The sequence below is a fragment of the Sorex araneus genome, chromosome 1, assembly GCF_027595985.1.
Source record: "Sorex araneus isolate mSorAra2 chromosome 1, mSorAra2.pri, whole genome shotgun sequence".
NCBI classification, from domain to species: Eukaryota; Metazoa; Chordata; class Mammalia; order Eulipotyphla; family Soricidae; genus Sorex; species Sorex araneus.
Window position 1 is genome coordinate 191,655,631 of NC_073302.1, and position 21,932 is coordinate 191,677,562.

At 41.3% G+C, this 21,932-nt stretch overlaps 1 protein-coding gene and 1 pseudogene across 2 annotated transcripts in view; one reads left to right on the forward strand and one right to left on the reverse strand.

Annotated features, from left to right (window-relative positions):
• LIMS1 (LIM zinc finger domain containing 1) overlaps positions 1-21,932 on the forward strand; it is a 122,157-nt gene that overhangs the window by 27,314 nt on the left and 72,911 nt on the right. The window lies entirely within an intron of this gene.
• On the reverse strand, positions 13,887-16,942 carry LOC101540606 (osteoclast-stimulating factor 1-like; annotated as a pseudogene).

Here is a 21,932-nt window from a genome sequence, read left to right on the forward strand (position 1 = left end):
GCAGGCAGAGGGACGCCACCTGCCTCTGTCTGGAGTGTTTGGTGAAAGTGGCCTATTGCAAAGTCCAGAGCCATCTCTGCAGCAAGTTGCTCGGGTCCGAGATTCATTTGTGTGTCTTGTATTTTATTCTTGAATTTTACTTCTGCTAAATTAGTTACTAAAATACTAGTGATTTTCAGAGATGAACAAATAATCTTTCTAAAACACTAGTGATTTTTTAGAGATGACCAAGCAAATAATACCCTTTGGTCATAACGTTCATAAAACTTTATCTCTCTTTCCTGACTTCGTATTCCTCACACTATTTCTAGCTCTTTTTGTTTTTGGTGATGCTTTTTTGGGGGGCACACCTGGTGGTGTTCAGGACTTGCTCCTGGCTTTGCTCTCAGGATACTCCTGGTGGAGATCAGGGGACCATCTGGAGTACTAGGGATTGAATCCAGGTTGGTAACTCCAAGACAAGTTACTGCCTTGTCAACTTGCCCTACCCATTGTATTAATGCTCCGACCCACCCTAAACAGAGCTCTTAACACTCGTTTTCTATACCTTTCTAATTCTCACTAGTTTTTCCTGTTTTATTTTATTTGTTTGGGAGCCATACTGGTGTTGCTACAGGGTTACTCCTGGCTCTGCACTCAGAAATTATTCCTAGCGATGCTTGTAGGATTATATAGGATGCTGGGAATCAGACTTGGTTGTCCTCATGCAAGGCAAGCACCCTACCTGCTGTACCGTCTCTCTAGCCTCAAAATACTGGGGATCAAACCTGGGTTGTCCTCATGCAAGGCAAGCACCCTACCTGCTGTACTGCCTCTCTAACCCCAAGTCTAAATATTAAGGAAAAAAAGTGTTTTCCAGTCTTTCTCCCGTTACACCACCTTTTCCTCCATTGTTATGATGCCTGGGGGTCATCATATACTGCTTGCACGCATTGCTTGCTGTAGGTTGTGCTTTTATTTATAGTGTGTATGATTGCTGGCACTATTCCTTTCCAGTGTGCACATTCTGGGGACGTGCTTCCTGACCACAGTACTTGCACATCTTGTTGAAGCTGTGATGTTTGCACCTCCTGACTGATGTACCCAGGTGCCAGGGATCATAGATAGCAAAACCACCAGGACAAACAGAAGAGCCATCAGGACATTGTTTAGAGCACTGGGGGTTGAACTTGCAGCCTTAAATTTAAAAGACAGGTGCTCTTAGCGACAGGAGAGGTAGTATAGCAAGTATGGCATTTACCTTGTAAGTGGCTGGCCTGGGTTTGATCCTTGGCACCTCATATTGTCCCCCTGAGCATCACTGAATATGGCCCCCTAAAACAAAACAAAAGGTTTTCCTGAGCTACTCAACTGTCCACCAGGATTCTATCAAGGACATTAAAACCAAGGACATTCAACCCAACCTATATTTCCTGTTACTTTTCTGCTAATCTCTATATTCTCTTTCTCCAGATGCCATGCTTTTAGTGCCTCCTTACCTTGAATAGTCCCTCATAAATCCCCAAATCTCTTCAAGTTGCTGGATCTTCTTAGTTCCTTATCTTTATAAATTCTTAATTGTATTAAGACCCAACTCAAATCACTTCCTTGGTGATAACTTTCCTTTCCCCAGTAAAAATTTAATAGTTATTTTCTCCATACTTCACTGGTACTTTGTTTGCATTAGTGGTGAAGAAGTTGTCATATTTTATCTTTTTCATATATTTAGCTGTTGTCATAGACTGAGCTACTAATTTTTTTCATTATAAATTTTAATGTAATTTCTTATACACAGAATGTCTATTCAAAAATGTTTGATGTACTAGACTTTCTAGCAATACTCATTTATCAACAGCTAAGTTTTTTTCTGGACCAAAAATATTGGCATCTAGCCATTTGCCATTCTTTTCACATAGACTAGTTAAATCCACATGTCTTTATTCCACCATACTGTCTTGATTACTGTAGTTGTATAGAAATTTTGAAATTGGGAAGTAAGCAGACTTTAACTTATTAATCATTTCCAAGATTTTTATCACATAAAACTGTAGGTTCTGTGTGTGTGTTTATGTGTCTGTGTTATGTATGTGTGTGCAGTCTTTAGGATTTTCTATATACGAGATTATGTTTTGCAAGGTATAGTTGTCACTTTTTCCTTCCAAGGACAGAATCTCATCTATTGCTTTCTTCTTTCCTTTGCTGGTAATTTATTTAAGCAATATACTTAATTCTTAATAATATTTCTAGTCATTTTATATGAATACAGTAAGAGAAAAATATTAAGCTTAAAAGATGGTTCTTCCTGGGGACATCTCATTATCTATCCCAGACTACAGTCCTAAGGCCAGGTTTGTCTTCCCTAACCCCAGCAGGGTCCTTACTCAGCCACCTCTTTTTTGGGTCATCATGGTTCCATAACCATGCTCTTAACTTTATTATACTTCTTATGGCATCCTTGCCCTGGTCAGGACTTCCCTTTTAGGGTGTTAGGAACTAAGGGCAACTGAGACGTAAGTAAATACGACGAATGCCCAGGAATAAATATTATTCAGAGTCAGTTAACTCCAGAGTTACAAAAGCATAGCATTAACTGTCTTCCTAACTCCCAAGTTACAAAAGCATAGCATTAACTGTCTTCCTGTGTCTATACAAAAGGACATTGCTGTAGAATGAACTATGTGAAGGACAGAAGGGAAACAGAAAAGCAGTATTTCACTTACATATACAAAATCCAGAGTCCTTAGAAGAATTTGACTTTACGAGTCACAAGTTCTGGTTTGGGGATATTTGTGATTAACAGCTGAGGGAAGAAGAGCACAAAGGAGAGTTTAAAGATAAACATAGAGGATTGGGAGTGCCTGATGGAATTGGATGTGCCTGGGGAGCACTGTGGTGGGAGTAACTCAAAAATAAACATAATAAACTCAATAAACCCAGTGAGGTTGAGAAAGAACAAACCAATATTAACTCTGAAATGCTTGGAACTATAAAATAATAAAATTAACATTCAGAATAGAATAAAAAAAAAAGTAACGTGGCGGGGCTGGAACAATAGCACAGCGGGTAGGGTGTTTGCCTTGCATGAGGCCGACCCGGGTTCGATTCCCAGCATCCCATATGGTCCCCTTAGCACCGCCAGGAGTAATTCCTGAGTGCAGAGCCAGGAGTAACCCCGTGCATCGCCAGGTGTGACCCAAAAAGGAAAAAAAAGAAAGTAACGTGGAGCTAATGCCCAACTCAATCATCTTAATCAATGGCTGAATAAATAGCAGTACTCCTACATTATTAATAAATAAATTAATTAAATAAAAATAAAATAAGATGTTTGGAACTGTATTCCAACACTAAACCTTCTCTGAAGAAAAAGCCAAAAAGTTCTTTTTTTCCCTCCCTCTCTCAGGTGTCCAGAAGGGTGGTTGATGTGTATTTGTAAGGTTGCTACAAAGATGTCATCGTGTTAAGGTTAGTCAATGTAAAATTTGTTTCTGGGGTTGGAGAGAGCTAGTTCAGGTGTAACATACTTGTCACCTGACTTGCATGCCCCTGACCCTGGGACTACATCACATGGTCTCCTGAGCATCACCAGGAGTGATTTCTGAGCATCAAGTCAGGAGTAAGCCGTGAGCACTGCCAAGTATGGCCAGCCAGATACCATCAGGAATGATCCCTGAACACCACTAGGAAAGGCCACTTTTCCAAATAAAAAGACAGTAAGATTAGAGAATCTTTTAAGCTAGAACCTTTTAAACTTTTAAGCAAGATGGCATCACCGCCGCCCGAACCCCTCATGCTCTCCCAAACCCAGCACGCCATCTCACCTTAGTGCGTGACTCAGCACGCAAGGCATGGAACTTTAAAAGCGTGATCCCTGCTAGAACTCTACGCATGATTCCTGCTGGACATTCCAGCTGTTTTGCAAGATTCGAACAGAATGCCTGAGTCTGGGGGCGATGGGCTGCAGATTGGAAGCAAGATGGCGCCAACACCGCCCAAACCCAGCTCACTATCTCACCTTAGACAATGCGCAGCTCAGCATGCCAGGCATGGTACTCTACACTTGATTCCTGATGGACTGTTTTGCAACATTCAGTCAAAATGGCATCGGCTGGGCCGAGTCGCAGTGCTGTGGTGGCAGTGCACACAGTGGCTCATCTGCCGTGGGGTGCTGTCAGCCAACCACCAGGTGACTTGGGACTCAGTGCAGGTGTTCCACCTCCTCGATAGAGTCCTGCTCTGCCAGCTGCTCAACAATCTCCTGGCGCACTCCATCAACCTCAAGATCAACCTGAGGCTGCAGATGGCCCAGGTGCTGCCCAGAGACGCAGGCAGGTGAGTGTTTGTCAGTGTGCATATTGTTACAACATGCCAGTTGACCAAAAGCTTACACTCAGTGGATTGGGAACACCTGTAAAGATGATTAGAGGCTGTCCCGAAAGCCTCCGTCCCTCTCTGATAGCCAGGCAAGCTACTGAGAGTATCCTCCCTGCACAGCAGAGTCTGGCAGGCTACCCATAGCATACTCAATATGGCAAAAACAGTAACAACGACGATCCTCATTTCCCTGATCCTGAAAGAGCCCCCAATACACCATCGGGCTACACTGCACACGACAGGGACAAATGGAGATGTTACTGGAACCCACTTGAACAAATCGATGAACAATGGTATGACAGTGATCCAGTGATTGTAAATGTAAAATCATTTTTCTTAATTCTGACTGATCATTAATTGACTTTGGGACACTAGCCTCATGTTGGTTTTGTACTGTAGGTCCCCTTTTCTTTTATGTTGTCAGTTTTATTTTCTGTATTGCTAGCTCTGTCTTGTCGAAATATTTCGGTGTTTATTGGACCTGTGACTTACTTTAGATCCTGGATAATAGACCAGTTCTCTATTTTACTTTCATTGTCAACAAAGTAGAGATTACCCTCCTGCCTGCTTCCCATTCTGTGAAGATTAAATGTGGATTCCAGGTGAATTACCCAGAGTAGTGTAAGACGGTTTAAGATTTTGATTGGTATTTACTACTTTGATGATGATAATACTATCTCTGAGATAGAATTAAGAACATTTTTTAGTATTTTTTTTTCTCCTAAGTTGTTTACATCTGTTTTTAGATGAAGTTTTAAAGATACTGTTACTTATATCTATACATATATAGATGGAACTGCCTCCAGTTAATTTGCTTAATACCACAAAGTAATTGCCAGATCAAGCCTGAGTTCAGATTTGCTTTTTTGGTTTTTAGTGTGTTTGTTTTTGTACGGGGATCAAATCCAAGGTCTTATATATGTGAAGAATGCACTCTGCCACTGAGCTCTATCCGTAACCCAGAGTTCAAATTTGTGGCTTTGAGACCCAAACTCATCATTTTTCAAATATGACAAGTTGGGTTTTTTTTTTTTCCGTTGGCTTTTTAGGTCACACTCAGCAATGCTTAGGCCTCAAGAATTCTGCACTCAAGAATTACTCCTGGTGGTGATTGGGGACCATGTGAGACTCTGGGGATCAAACCTGGGTCTGGGATCAAACCTGGGTTGGCTGCATGCAAGGCAAACGCTCTCCCCACTGTACTATTGCTCCAGCCCCTGTGGCAAGCTTTTAAAAAACCAAAAACTGAAATTCATATACTGACCGAAGCAGATGATGTTACTACCATCAGTTATAAGGGTTACTTTTTGTCGAATTCCTTCCACAATGGGTTGTTTTCAGTCTCTCGATATAGAAAGCAGTATGTAGACTTCTCAAGGAATTAAAAATAGAGCTCCTGGGGCTGGAGCGATAGCACAGCAGGGAGGGCAGGGAGGGTGTTTGCCTTGCACGTGGCCAACCTGGGTTCGATTCCGAGCATCCCATAGGGTCCCCTGAGCACCACCAGGAGTCATTCCTGAGTGTAGAGCCAGGAGTCACCCCTGTGCATCGCCAGGTGGGACCCAAAAAGCAAAAAAAAAAAAAAAATAGAGCTCTTAGGCCAGAGTGATAGTACAGTGGGTAGGGCCCATGTGGCCAAGCAGGATTTAATCTCCAGTACCCCTGAGCACCACCAGGGATGATCTCTGAACACGAGCCAGGAGTAAGCCCTGAACACCACTTGGTGTGGCCTAAAACAACAAACAAACAAAATGAGCTCTCATATCACCTACCAATCTCACACCTTGGTGTCTATTTTAAGAAGCCAAAAACTTTTAACTCGAGATATATGCACACCTGTGTTTAAAGCTAATGGAGAGAGTTCAGTGGATACATGAATTGTGATTTTGGGCCAGAGAGTAAAGGTATATCACTTGCCTTAGATCCAGCTGACTCTGGTTTGAGCCCAGGCAATACATGTACCCTGACCATTTCTGGGTATTGCCTGGAGTTCCCTGCTGGGTGTCGGGAGGGAACCTTAGCATCCTCCAGCCAGTGCTCTGAACTGCTGGCCCAGCTGACTGAGAAGCACTAGGAGAGGCCCCACACCCTGCCGCAAGATGAGGTGGTACATACTACTCAGCAGTGAAAGATAAGGTTTGGCCATTGCTCCAATGTGGACGTAGTTAGAGTGTGTCATGTTAAGCAGAAATAGAAGGAGGGAAATAAAATACTGGATCTCGTATGTGATAGGTATCTGAAGAAACATAGTAAGTGGATTGTTTGTTATTGAATGATAACAAACTTGGACTTTGACTATAGAACTGGGCTTACCAGGTGGGTAGTGGTGCTGAGACTGTGGGGTGGGGAGAGGGAGAAGAGTTGAACTTGATGTGACATAAGGACAATGGCAAAGGGAAAATTATCCCAAAGTGTTTCAAGACAAATGTATGTCCATTCAGAGAGTAGTTGTGTAAACACTTAACCTGATTCTTTCAGTATCTGTGTAAGGCTTTATCAAGGGCAACATAGAAGCCCGACCATAGGTGGTGAAAATGGTTCTACTGGGGCTCGCAAGCGGTAGGTGGAGATGATACAGAATTATAGCTCCATCTGCTGGAGAGCAACAAACCCATTCCTGCTCTCAGGAATGGAGAGTGACTCTCTAATACTTGTGAACATTTTCTTTGTGCCAGGTAGCACTTTGTACTTTAGAATATCAATCAAAACTTGAACACGTTCTTTGTACCCACCAAACATAGCTCTGAAAGACTTTTTGCTTTTGAGAAAAGGATTTTAATTGAGCAATTATGCTTTTGTATTCTAAGTTCCCTTTTTAGATTTCTCTTTGGATGACTTTTAAAAAGTCATTAATCTCCACATCGTTTTGCTATTAAATGATAATGGCAGAGGTAAATCAGGTTTATGCTTCAAGTGGCCTAGCAGAGGTAAGTCTCTGAGTTCCTGAGTCTGATCCCTGACATTAAATACCCTCAGGCCCCCTGCATTATCTGATGTAGCCCTGGTGACCCCTGAGTAGCAAGGCTCTGGTCCTCCCAACCTATCCACATCCCTGCTCAGCACTGTCTGCCCTTGGTCACTGTCGCTGGCTGTGACCATTCCCCTTTCACCCATCACTGGTTAAGGTCTCTATTTTTGTTTTAATTTTTATTTTTAAAAGGATGACAGTGCCTTCTCTCTGAACTTCATTAAATGCCTAGTGTAGATGCTAGACATAGATAGGCACAAAGGGCATCAGTTCAGTAGAAACCTAGTTCCAGCACTCAAGGAGATATAAGAAAGAAAATCTGGAAGCATGAGTGAAAAAGTCTTCAGGAGTTTTGAAGAAGTTTGCCAGATTCAGATAGAAAAGTCTAATAGAGAAGAATAAGGATGAGGTTCTTGAAATCCAATGTGCACTTCAGTTGAACAAAATTGTTCAAGTTAGGAGAAGATGGGGCAAGGCCTTCTAGCTAGAGTATGATAGATTGATATGCTGCAAGGCTGAAGCACAGATGTGTGTGGTGTGAATGTTTTACTGCTGAGTTGCATACAGTGAATGCAACTCAGGTTTCCAGAGCTGAGGATTTGGGGGTTTATTTGGGCCAACTAATAGAGGGTGGTATGCTTAAGGGTTTTTTGTTTTGTTTTGTTTTGTTTTTTTGTGTGTGATCAGCAGTGGCCAGGAAGAGCTATCAATCAAGTTCTCTAGAGAGAGATATTAGGTCCTGAGAGAAATTACTTAGTGTTTGATTAGAGGGAACCACGGTCAGGGAACTTAGAAGGCTGCTGGAGAGACTGGAACCTTGGCTAGGCTGAAAACAGTAGAAGTAGAGTGGGACAGTGGAATAAATTTGAAAACAACTCGGGATGAGAGGCAGTTTTCTAGTTTGGGTGACTGAATGTATATATTGCTGCCCTACCTAACATCTTGATTGTTAGTTTGCTGTGGAAATAGCCAATAGATAGTTTGATGTTATGTCTGTGAAGTTTTCAAGAACAAAATCTGGTTAGTGTTATTAACATGGAGGAAATAGTGGAACCATGAGAGATGAAGTCATCGGATGGGAACAGAGAACCAGGTGAGAAACTGGGGGATTGTCATATCTCAAGGGCAGTAAGAGGAAGAGAATTTCTGTAGAGGAGACAATGATTAGAGAGAATGATTACAGAGAAACAACTGTGATGTTGTGAAAACTGAAGGATAGATAATTTCCAGGAAAGCATTATTTATATATAAATATTAAATAAGGATTTTATTATATAATATATAAATATAAAATAAGGATTAAAAAGATGTCTTCTAAGATATTAAGAAATGATTATGACCTTAAGAGGTTCCCCCCCTCCCCCCCGTAGCCTTGAGTCCTAAAGAGTAAATGGGAAGTGAGTTTGTATTTAGAAAAATCTGAAGAGAGGATGGGGTGATGAGAGAACTCAGGGAGTGAGGCTAGAGGACTCTTGATCACCTCTCAAACAACAAATTGTAATATTCGAGAATTTCAGATATTCCCTCTTTTCTTAAATTAATTCTTATTAAAAACATTGTGATTTAATTGTTTCAAGCATTTAGTGTTCCAGCACCACCAGTGTGACTTCCCTCCACCAATATCCCCAATTTCCTTCCCAGTCCCAGACTACCCCCTTAGGCACATAACAAATTTGCTTTATATTCCTTATTCCATCAAAAAAAATTTTTTTTGCTTTTTTGGGTCACACCAAGTGATGCTCAGGGGTTACTCCTGGCGGCGCTTGGGGGACCATATAGGATGCTGGGAATCGAACCCTGGTTGGCCGAGTGCAAGGCAAACACACTACTCTGCTATCACTCCAGCCCCCAATCAAAACTTTTAAGAACTGGCACATAGAATGATTAGAAAATAAATCAGTAAGAGCCAATTGGTGACTATTACATGATTTTGACTTATGTAAATAAGAAAATTCTCACTGTATCACTGTTATCCTATTGCTCATTGTTTTGCTCGAGCGGGCACCAGTTACATCTCCATTGTGAGACTTGTTGTTACTATTTTTGGCATATTGAATATGCCATGGGTAGCTTGCCAGGCTCTGCTGTGCGGGTGAGGTACTCTCGGTAGCTTGCCGGGCTCTCCAGGAGGGGTGGAAAAAATGAACCCAGGTCGGCTGTGTGCACTCTGCTATAGCTCCAGCAAGCCCAGCATAAGAAAATTAAGACAAATTAATACAATATAATAAATTACCTATTCTCATTTACATGTTTTCAACTCTGGAATATAAAGTATATTACATTAAATTTTATACTTGGATCGCATTATGGTAATAATCTTATTTCACTTGTCGTTAATAAAACTTCTAAAGCAATTCTGTGCGCGTTCCCCCCAAATCTCTCTCCGGCCCCCGGAAAGTGCTCCTAATTGGGTGGGTTCTATGAGCGGTCCCGATCTGAAAATAAACTGGTGAGGTTAGGAAGAAAGGGCTCAAGACAACACGTGCTGATCAAGAGCGTCTTTATTTTCAGTCATGCTGGTTTTATACCTTTCTTAGCAGGGGGTTGGTACATGAGTTGTCAATCATCAGGGAAGTGTCTTCTCAGACCAAATAAGGAAAAGTTCGGGGCATTCTTTGGTGGGCTACAATATTCTCTAAGAGTCGGTTGAGAAATAGTGGGGAGGGGAAGACAAGGGTTTATCTGGCAGGAACATCTGTCAGGAGGAACGTACAAGGCTTTTAGTGTAAAGGAAGGCATTCTACTTTATGGGCTCTTGGGGTCTCCTGGTTAACTGCCCTGGGCTACTTTTACCTCTTGAGTTTAGCTATTTCCTTTGTCACAAGGGCACCTGTGCCTCAGGTTATGCAAACGCTGGTAATGGAATTTTCCGGTTTGTCCAGAGCAAAGGTTGCAGGGTCCTCTTTTGTTCAGGGTCCTGAACAGTCTCCAACAATTCTGTATTAATATATTTTGGAGTTTACATGGTATAGGTAAAGCCTACAAAAGTAAAATTTCCCCTTAAACTTTGTATGAACAGTGTGGTCTCTCTCTTCTAGATTTTAATTTCAACAGCATAAGTAACTGTCTGGACCTGAGATGACTTCTTTTGTGTTTTCTCCCAAGAGAGCTCATGGCTGTTTTCCAGGGCTTTCAGTCAGTCAGTCTTTAAGATTGGCTCTGGGAAAGGGATGGAATTTCTCACCCACAGAGAACCTTTGCACTTTAAACTTCCTCCCACATTCCAGTTCCCAAAAAAATTAAATCAAACACGGAAAATTATTAGGACTGGAATTTTTTCTGAGTTGAGGATTGTATGAGAAGTTGAAAACCAGCTTTCAGATTTTCAGAATGAAACATGAGGAAGACAGTGTATAAGGTATGCATCCCAGGAGTGCTAGACTTTTGTTTGAACTATGCCTTTATCTGGTCTTACTTTTTGCTTCTTGGCACTAAACGCCTTCTCTGTGAAATGGAAGGCCTTTCATCCTGTTCTTTAATGCTAGTACCCAGTCTGTAGTGTTGCTATACCAAGCTAAGATGGTGGATTTACTTATTATTTATTTATTTGCTTTTTTGGTCACACCCGGCGATGCACAGGGGTTACTCCTGGCTCTGCACTCAGGAATCACCCCTGGCAGTGCTCAGGGGACCATATGGGATGCTGGGAATCGAACCCAGATCGGCCACAAGCAAGGCAAACGCCCTACCCGCTGTGCTATTGCTCCAGCCCCGGATTCTCTTATTTTTAAAGGTCTAACTCAGACACTAAAAATACTTTTATCCTTAAATAGGGAGGGACAGTGCCTAAAAAAACTTTTAAAATTACTGTTCTGTTATAAACATATATTATGTTCTTTGCCTTCTCAGTAAATCAGGAAGAGGAAGACTGTATTTGTTCCTCTTGAATTCTTCTTTATTTTAACCAATTATGTCTATATTATTCTTTCACTGGAAGCTTGTCAGTAGGGATTCCTGGAATGTGACAAAGTTGGGCCAATGAAGCCTCAAGCAGTATCTGCATTGCTCCTCTGCATTGTTTGGGGCATCTGAGTAGGCTCAGTAAGCTTGAATTGCTTCTCTAAGCTGTAAGTGACCCCAAAAGATAAAATACAGATCAACTACTTGACACTGAAGTGGTAAAGTATTCAGAAGAGAGTTGAAAGAAGTGCATTTCTTTAGACATGGATATTTTCAAATCTAAAAGGGTTATCTTTTTATGAGTTTACCTCTCTAAGCTGTATTTTTTTCTGTATATTACATATACTTTCAATAAATGTGTAGGTTAATTTCCTAATTTTTAGGCATATACTCGACAGGATATGAGTTAGGACATTTTGAGGTTATTGCTTCAGAACTGTAGAATTATCCTGTAATACCATGTCACATGATCGACTGCAGTGGATGAAAAAAGCCTCAGTTTAGTTTAGTTGGTTCAAATATAGCTTAGGGCAACAGATACAAAGTTAAGATGAGGAAGCACTTAGGAAGCCTGAGCTTTAAAAGATAATATATTGTAATGTTAAAACTGGCTTCCCAGACCCTGGGTAGAGAGTGAAAGGAAGAGTAAAACTATCCAAAAAGAGAGTTTTTATTCTTCTGTTAAGAGAAAGGAACCCAGAAACACCAGGTAAATATTTGTTATGTTCATTTGCTTTTGCAGGGGTGCAATTGTGTGTAAAGTAATTAAGAACCTGGAAGGGGTGGGGGGCCTAAGCAATGGCTGCACTAGCTTACAGTGTAGATAATATGCAGTATAGGTGTATTTTCTTTATAACCTATCTTGTTTCTTCTGGCTCTGTACTCTGGGGACCATACATAGTGCCAGGAATCAAATTGGAGTCCACTGCACGCAAGTGCCTTAACCCCTGCACTATTAGGGTTAGGTTATTTAAAAGTAAAACTAAGAAAAGTATTTGTGTAAGTCTATGTATATATACTACAATAGAAAAAGACTAGGTAATTCGTAGCAACCAACGGTTAGAAGTGTTTGGACCAAGCTTGTAGTTCTAACAGGGGAGTGCTTTCCTTGGATAGATAGACTTAGGCCCCGTTCTGGCAACACAAAACCAAACCAAACCAAACCAAAACAAAACAAACTTTCCATGCTCCAGGCCTGGGAGATAGCTAACAGGGCCTGCTCTCTGGGGCTCCAGGGCTGATTTTTGGCACTGTACTGTCCCTCTGCAGCACTGGGCCCTAATTACACTGTCAGGTGGCCCTGGGTCTTGAGTACTTCTTAGGAGAAACTCGCCACCTCCAATTTCTTCTTCCTGCTTTTACAAAGGATTATTATTGTGGTTTTCCTGTTGGTGTATGTTTAGTTATTGAGAACATGTTTTATAAGTTTCAGAAAAAGTGGGTAGGAAAGGAGGCTGGTTTTATCCTTAATTTTGCAAAGGAGGCTGGTTGTTAAGTTTACAAGTTTGATGCCGTATGATTTATAGTCCTGTAGAAACTTAGAACCATACATAGTAAATAGTAAGGCTTTTGGGGGGCATTTTCTTAATAAAATACTTTTAAGTCCAAATTCTGTCTAGAGTATTTAAATAAGTGGGTACAATTTAATAATATAGTTTGCTGACTTCAGTGGGGAAAGCAGCTGTCACCAGTTATTATTTTCGAGCCTGGTATAACTCTGAAAGCTAGCAGGAAATTTTTTTTAAATGAGGTCAATACACCAAATCTACACTAAAAGAATCTTTTTTCTTATATATGGTGTTTCTTATACAGTTAACTTTCCTTTTTTTTTTTTTCCAATGTGGAATTGTTGATCTTGAGTCAGCAGAGAGCAAGCTAGCAGCCCCCAATTTCTACAGGTCCACTTTCTTTTTTCTATTCCTTTTTCTTTCTCTTATTCTTGGGGCTGGAGCGATAGCACAGCGGGTAGGGCATTTGCCTTGCACGCGGCTGACCCGGGTTCGATTCCAAGCATCCCATATGGTCCTCTGAGCACCGCCAGGAGTAACCCCTGTGCATTGCCGGGTGTGACCCAAAAAAGCAAAAAAAAAAGCAAAAAACTTTCTCTTATTCTTTCTCTTTCTTTCTTTCTCTCTCTCTTCCTTCCTTCCTTCCTTCCTTTCTTTCTTTCTTTCTTTCTTTCTTTCTTTCTTTCTTTCTTGCTCTCTTTGTCTCTTAAAATGTTTATTTTTGTCAAAATAGCTGAAAATCTTCTGTTAAATCTTCTGGTTTGTTATAACAATAAACATTTCTCTCCTTGGAAAAGCCCACCAAAAATGTCTTGAGGTAAAGAATTTTAACCAAAAATCCACACCCATTTTTTCAAAAAGAAAAACCTCTTAAAATTTCTTTACTTGATAAGTAGACAGAATCTCTCTGGTCCTACTCTGGAGAACAAAAATGTATTGTAGATTGCAAAGTAACGATCACTTAAGTATACCAGCACTTAAGGTAAACTGAAAGTAGGAACAATGAACAATGCATTTACAGGCTCCACTCAACAGTCAATCTCGCCACACTCTCATAGAATACTTTTTTTTAAAAAAATTGCCAACACTCTTCTGGCAAAGGCAAGGTTTGGAAAGGCAAAAGCAAGAGAAATTTTAGATATCCAAGCTCTGGCAGGGAATTAATTGGAGTTTTCATCATCAAGACTGTCAACCGCATTGCTTAAAGTTGGAACTGCATCTGCTTCCTGCCTCTTCTTTAGCAGGTGCATGGACAGTGTTAGTGGCCATGTTCAGTGCCAGCTGCTTCTCACTGTTTCTTAAGCCTGTCCTGGCGCCTTCTTCCAGAAGCAGCTGGCCAGTACCCGCGGATCCCTTCAGGGAGCTGGGCAGTGCTGCATGCAAAGCTGTGTCTCCTAACTTACTCTGCTGGTTCAGTTCAATGTTTGGTTGAGTCCATAGGATTTCCACTATATCTTTGTGACCCCGTGACTAGCCTAGGTCAGGGCAGTGCTTCCAGCTTGCCATTGACCGCCAGCTCGATTGCTCACTCTCTTAACCAGTTCAGATTACCTCTGTTTGCAGCTTCATGCAGTGGATTGTCTCTGCCTGCTCAGCCAGGTAGTTTCTTGGGGTTATCCAGTCCTGCCTTTAAAGGTACCTTTCTACCAATTGGTATCACTTATGTCAATAATGTAGATAGTATCACTTTATTCGAAGTTTAAATCATCTGGAGTTCTGGGTTCAAATGTTTACAGAACTATGAACACCTTAACTTGTCCTGGTTTGACCGGTCTGGGCGGTGGCTTTGATATCTCGCTTCCAGGAACTCCGAGTGGGCTTGCCTGTGTGGCTGGCTGACCACTGCCTCTCCCCTAGGGCCCTGTGCCCACCCCTGCACTGTGGGAACTGCCTTGCTGTGGCTAGGGCCAGGTCCACAGTTCTCCATATTCAAATCTTACATTTCCAAAGACAGGGAACCAACAGACATGCCTTTATATGAGGGTACACAGCTATCTTTCTTAGAGATTTAAATATATTTATGAAAACGTGTATTTCACAGTTAATCCTTAGTAAAAGTTAACATTCTATGTTTTAGAATGGAATGATGTATAAGGGAGTCTCTTTCTTCATCCATATGAATATATGTGTACAGAGGAGTATACACAATAATGTAACATGAATTGTCAGTGATTAGGAGAACACAATTTTTTCAGGGATAAGAAAGAGAAAATGAAAATTGGGGCCAGATAAGAGTGGTAAGGTGCTTGCCTTGATAGTACAGTGGATTAATTCAGGTTCGATCCCCAGCACCTCATAGCAATAGTACAGTGGGTAGGGCGCTTACCTTGCATGCTGCCAACCTGGGTTTGATTCCTGGCATCCCATATGATCCCCTGAGCATCACCAGAGGAGTAATTTCTGATCACAGAGCCAGAAGCAATCCAGAGCATCATCGGGAGTAGCCCCCAAGCCAAAAAACTTTAAAAATGGAATAAAAGATGCTTCCATATCATGTAAGGATGTTACTTATGGAGTAACTTATGGAGAGCAGTAAAGTCATACTAGTCTTCATCCCCACAGCAGATAATGTCCATAGGAAAAAATTGTTGGCATTGACTGTTAGAAGCTGCTATATTTGGCCAGGGGAATGATGTGTCTTGGAAAATCTTTGGTCATTAAGTATTGAAACCACAGCCTTTGGTACATATGTCATTGCCAAAATAATTTCCTGTCAAATACTTACTGTCCTTTTTAGAATGGAAGTTGTAATGTCTGCATCAGGGAATAACAATGAAATTAATCTTCCCTCTGTGGTAATTTCCACTGACCTTAACTCTACCTTTAGTAGATAAAAGTTTTACTCTTCTGTTTCAGCAAAGAAAATTGTTAAAATTTTCTTGGAATTTTCCCATCTTTTTTTCTAACTGTAATTCCTCTTAGTTGTCTTTGTCACACTTAATTTCTTTCCAGTTGTTTTTTTTTTCCCCCGTGGTACTTTGGTTTTAAATAAGAAACTGGGGAAAAGGCTGAAAGGGATGGAGCACTCACTTTGCGTGCAGGAGCCCCTGCTGTGATCCCTGGAACCTCAGGTCTCCAAGCACTCATATGGAAGTAGTCACTGAGCACCACCAAAACAAAATTTACTATCTTATGTATATTTCAGCATATAATTCAGTGGCATTAAGTACATTGATATTATGCTACCATCTCCAGAACTTACAGAACTGAAACTTCTTGCCCATTAAGCAAAAACTTACCATCCCCTGATGTCTCCAGCCCAGGGAAACCACCATTTTACCTTATGTCTGTATGAATTTTTATTTTTGTAAGAAACTAGCTTATTTACCTCTTTGTTATATGGTTTTGTTGTATGGTTTTGGAACTATGCCTGGCAGTGCTCAGGGGTTACTCCTAGCTTTGTGCTCAGGAACAAAACTCTTAGAGGGACTTAGGATGCCTTGTGTGGTGCCAGGAATCAAACCCAGGTATAATGAGTGCAAGGCAAGGCAAGTAAGTACCTTGCCTCCATACTATCTCTTTGTTCCCTACTCTCCCCTCTTCTTTAAAGGTTGAATAATTTCCCACTCTGTATGTAAGTCACAATGTGTTTATTCATTGAAAAATACATAGGGGTTTCTACCTTTTAGATATCTTCAGCAATGCTCTCATGAGCAGTGGTGTACAAATCTCTGAAGCACCTGTTTTTAATTTCAGATACCCAAAACTAAAAATGCTTGGTCATATGCTGACTCACTGTTTTTGAGTAATGCCAAACTCATTATCTACAGTGACCTCTTAACATTCCCCACCAGCAGCACACCAGGGCTTCAACATTTCAGTTTCCCCAGCTCATTTTGTCTTCCCCAAAATCTTTCCTGATGTGTATCTTGATTTGGATTTCTCAATGATTATTGAGATTTTCATGTATGTTTTTTTGTTCATTTGTGTATCTTTTTTGAGAGAAAACTGTTCAAATCCTTTGCCATTTTTTAATCTGGTTGATGTTTTTCTTGTAGGATTTAAAAAAATAGATTCTGGATATTGATTTACCATGTTTAATTTGAAAATGTTTTCTTTCATTCCATGCTTTTTTAAATTTTCAACTCCATTATGTTTTTTGAGGTACATTTCTTACCGTTTTGTTTGGAGGCTGCACCCAATGATTCTCAGGGTCACTGTGCTTGGGAGTCTCTTTGTGGAGGTGTTCAGTGAACCTTGTGGTTCTGGCAATCATCCTGGGCCTTCTGCAAGCAAGCATGTACTCCAGCCCTTTGAACTATCTGTCTAGACCTACACATAACTTTTTTTTTTTTTTTTTTGCTTTTTGGGTCACACCCAGCAATGCTCAGGGGTTACTCCTGGCTTTGCACTCAGGAATTACTCCTGGCAGTGCTTGGGGGACCATATGGGATGCTGGGATTTGAACCCGGGTCGGCCGCGTGCAAGGCAAACGCCCTACCCGCTGTGCTATCTCTCCGGCCCCATAGACCTACACATAACTTTTAATGTTGATGTTTTTCCATTTCTCTATTTTCTTTCATTGCCTTTGTTTTTGTGTTGTATTCATTATATTTATTGACAGTTTAAATGTCATTAAATTTTCATTGTATCATTGTCATCCCGTTCATCGATTTGCTCAAGTGGGCACCAGTAACGTCTCCATTCGTCCGAGACCTGAGATTTTAGCAGCCTCTCTTTACTCGTCTTTCCCAATGGTTGGAGGCTCTTTCAGGGTCAGGGGAATGAGACCTTTTATTATTACTGTATTTGGCATATCAAATACACCACGGGGAGCTTGCCAGGCTCTTCTGTGTGGGCGGGATACTCTCAGTAGGCTTGCCGGGCTCCCCAAGAGGGACGGAGAATGTTTATCAGAGAATAAAGCAAGTATGTTAAAGCCAAACACATGTGTGCTGCTTTAGGTACATCAGTGGGCTAGACTTTAAGAGGTCACGAAGCCGCAAAGCAGGAGCTTTGTTTTATACAGTTTCTGGATTTTGGCCATTTATGGGATTACATGGCACCAGGGGCAGTTTGTGGGTGTGACTGCCAAGCTGCCAAGGAAATGAGGGGTCTGGGCTGAGGAGGCCCAGTCCCAATCTGAGGATGCTTGGAGATCTCAACCCTAGGTTCCACATGCCTGGGTTCCTCTACCAGTTCCTTCGTGCGTGAGGCATGTCCGAGTATGTGGAGAGTGGCCTTGCGCATGACTGTGGCTGGGTTCTGGAGGTTTTCAGCTGCTGGGGCTCTGCTTGGGGCGGGGAGGGAAACTCAACCCTCTCCCCTTCGAGGGGACCGGTGAAGACAGACTGGCTCGGGAGAAGGAGATTCTGCACCCCTCTCTTCAGGAGCTTTGATTTATAGTCTCTGGATCTTGGCCATTGATGGGATTACATGGTACCAAGGACAGTTTTTGGGTGTGACTGCCAAGTCATTAACTTTTACACCTATTATTTCTCCTAATAACTTTTTTGTTCCATTTGGAATTAATTTCTATGATCAAGGAAAGAGTCCAACTCCATTCTTTTTTGTTTGTTTAGTTTGGTGTTTTTTGCAGGGTGCTCAGGGTTTACTCCTGGCTCTGCACTGAGTGATCACTCCTGTAGGGCTCAAGGACCATGAAGTGCCAGGGTTCAAAACTGTCCACTGCATGTAAGGCCAGTGCCCTACTCATTTACTTTTGCTCCAGCCCTCTAGCTACATCTTTTGCATGCAAAAAATATCCCTCTTGGAGAGCCCGGCAAGCTACCAAGAGTAACCCGCCTGCGCAGCAAAGCCTGGCAAGCTACCCGTGGCATTCAATATGCCAAAAACTGTAACAAGTCTCACAATAGATACTTTGCTGGTGGCCGCTCAAGCAGATTGATGAGCAACGGGATGACAGTGATACAGTGAATATTTGAAAAGATTTACAATGAATTTGACCATTGAATGGTCTTTGCAACCATGTTATTAAAAAAAAAATACTGTTCTTTTTGTTATTTTATTATTTTTTTTTTTGCCACATCCAGCTATGCCAGGGGTTAGTCCTGGTAAGTGCTGGGGAGACCATATGTATGCTGGGTACTGAACCTGGGTCGACTGTGTACAAGGCAAATGCCCTCTGTGCTGTATTATTGCTCTGCCCATAACACCAGACTAGCTCTCTAGAACCTCTTTATTTTCTTGTTGTTTGGGGTTTAGGGATATTACTCATTTCCCAATGCTCAGGAGTTGTTCCTGGTGCTGCCCTGAAAACCATGAGGTGCTGGGAATTTGAAAGTATGCTCTCCAACTGATGAGCTATCTTCCCAATCTCTAGTGTCTGACGGAGTGATTAAGGTAGTTAAAAGACAACCAGAGTGAAAAAGGGATACATAGATAAGAGATGCAAAGTCACACCAGAAACAATGTTGGGAGAGAAAAGTAGAGTTTTAGAAGGTGAGAAAACGTAAGTTGCTAACATACTTTTCTGTGCATATATAAAGTTTTATGTAGAGGATTTATTGGTATCAATGAAGATGTATTTTAGCTCTTTAAATTGGGATAAATAAATGGGTGATTATTTAAAAATGAATAATTTTCTATACCCTTTTTTCTCTTCATAAATTTTTTTTTCTTTTTGGGTCACACCCAGCAATGCTCAGGGGTTACTCCTGGCATGCTGGGGGACAATATGGGATGCCAGGGATCAACCCGGGTTGGCCGCATGCAAGGCAAATGCCCTACCCACTATACTATCGCTCCTGCCCCATAAAATGCTTTAAACAGTATGGTGTTATTAAGGAATTATGATTATATACCATTAAGCATCTTCTCTAGCTAGGTTTAAGAATAAATTTTTTCTAGGCTGAACGTACAGTTCAGTGATAGAATCACTTACTTTGCATTTGTGAGACCTGGGGTTCAATCACTGGCAGGGCAAATTAAAAAATAAAATAATTGTTAGCAAAACTCAGTGGTAGCCAGAGCGTATCTCTTTGGTTTCATTTTAATTCCCTGATGATAAGTGGTATTTGGTCTTTTGTAAGCCTCTTTGGAAAACTCTTTATTCAGATTCTCTGCTTTTTTTGTGTGCTGAGGGTGGAAAGAGTGGGGGATGCTGCACCCAGCGGTCCTTGGTGTTACTCCTTTTGGTGTTCAGAGACTATATGTGTCAGTGTCGGCTGCATGCAAGGCAGGTACCACAAAGTCTGCACTATTATCTGACACCTCTGCCCATTTTCAGATCAGACTTTTTCCTTCTTGAGTTGTTTGAGCTCCTTATGTAATTTGGATATTAACTCCTTGTAAGATAGATGGATTAGAAATGTTTACTCCAATTTAATATGTAGTCTTTTCTCCATGGTGTTTTTTATAGTAAAATTATTTCATTTTGAGAAAGTTGACCGGTGAGAGATAGACAGACATGTTCAGAAGGAACATAGGTTTCTCTAGTGGGGAAACTATTTTTTTTTAATTTTTATTTATCTTTTTAAAATTTTTTATTGAATCGCCATGAAAAAGTTACAAAGCTTTCAGGTTCAAGTCTCAGTCACTCAATGATCAGATCCCCATCCCTTCACCAGTGCACATGTTCCACCACCAAGAACCCCAGTATACCCCCCTCCCACCCCCACACCTGTGTGGCTAATGATCTTCACTTTATTCTCTCTATACTTTGAATACATTCAATATTACAACAGAATACTATTACTGTTTAGAATTTTCTCCCAACAATCAAACCTGCTGAAAAGGTATCACTTGATAATTTGTTTTCCATTGCTGAGAATGAAGAATATGTCACGGCCGCGCGGTTTTGGCTTTCTGATATTTTAGCTCAGTTCACATTTTTGTGTGTGGCTGCTCCGGATCTCATCTGGGCGGAGAGCGTGCCAGTAACACCCCCATCCCAAGATCTCTTGTGCGCCACGTCACTGCAAACTCGTACCTCGGGGTAGTAGGTTCTAGAAGATGGCGGTCGCCACGTGGGTGCCGCTGCTGCTGCTGTTCCCCTCCAAAAGAAATGGTCAAGAGAGAAAAAGCGTTCCCTCCTGGGATGGCATGGGGTTGTAGCTCAGTTCACAGTCTAGATGCATTTCTATAAGAAGCTGTTGGGTGCCAAAGTGATTAGAAGGCCTCCAGGATCTTCTTTAAAGAGTAGAGGGCACTCTTTATTTTTTATTTTTTAGATAGTGCTGGGAATTGAATATAGGGCCTTTTGGTACAAGACAACTTCTGTACATCACATCCCCAACCCTGTATGTTCCTTTTCATTTTTTTGACTGCATTTTTTGTCGATTGTATGATTATAGTTTCTTCTGTAGAGCTTATTTTAGTTTGATGTGTTCCCTCAGGTTTTTTGTTTTTATTGCTTGTGCTTTTCATTGTGAAGATTAGTATCAAGTTGATCTTCCCCTGTGTTTTCACATAAGAGTTTTGTAGTTTTAAATATGAAATAACTTAATACTAAATTAAAACTATAAATAAGTTCTTAATCCATTTTGAGTTAATTTTTGTGATTGGTGTAAGATAAAGATTTGATATCATCTCTTTGCTTCTAGCATTATGGGTTTTTTTTTCTTTTTTTTTTTTTTTTTGGCTTTTTGGGTCACACCTGGCGATGCACAGGGGTTACTCCTGGCTCTGCACTCAGGAATCACCCCTGGCTGTGCTCAGGGGACCATATGGGATGCTGGGATTTGAACCCGGGTCGGCCGCGTGCAAGGCAAACGCCCTACCCGCTGTGCTATCTCTCCAGTCCCCCATTATGGGTTTTTTGATCCAGTTTTAGAAATCTAAGATATTTTCTGGCTTTTTCATTTTAAAAATTATTATAGCTTAACATGGTAACAGCATTGTTAACATTTATGGTTTTGATATACAGTTACTGTACCTCACTACCACCAAAGTATCCCAGACTGTTTTCTACCACTGTCTTTACGTTCTGTTTTGGTTTGTTTTTGCTTTGGAGACCTTACCAAGGAGTGCTCAGGGTTTGTTTCTGGTTCTGTGCTCAGGCTCGGGACTATATAGGATGCTGGGGATCAAGGCTGGACCAGCCATGTGCACAGTAAGAGCCCTACCTGTTCCAGCCCCTCTCCTTGTGTTCTAAAAATATTTTTTTTAATACTGCTTAGTTATTGGTGGTGGGTACTCACACTCTCACCCCTGTCTCACAATGGGTTACATTTATGAGGTAGTCCTCAGTGCCTTCCTTTAAACTGGAATGTGCTGAAGCCGGTTCCTATAATGCCTTCAGGAGC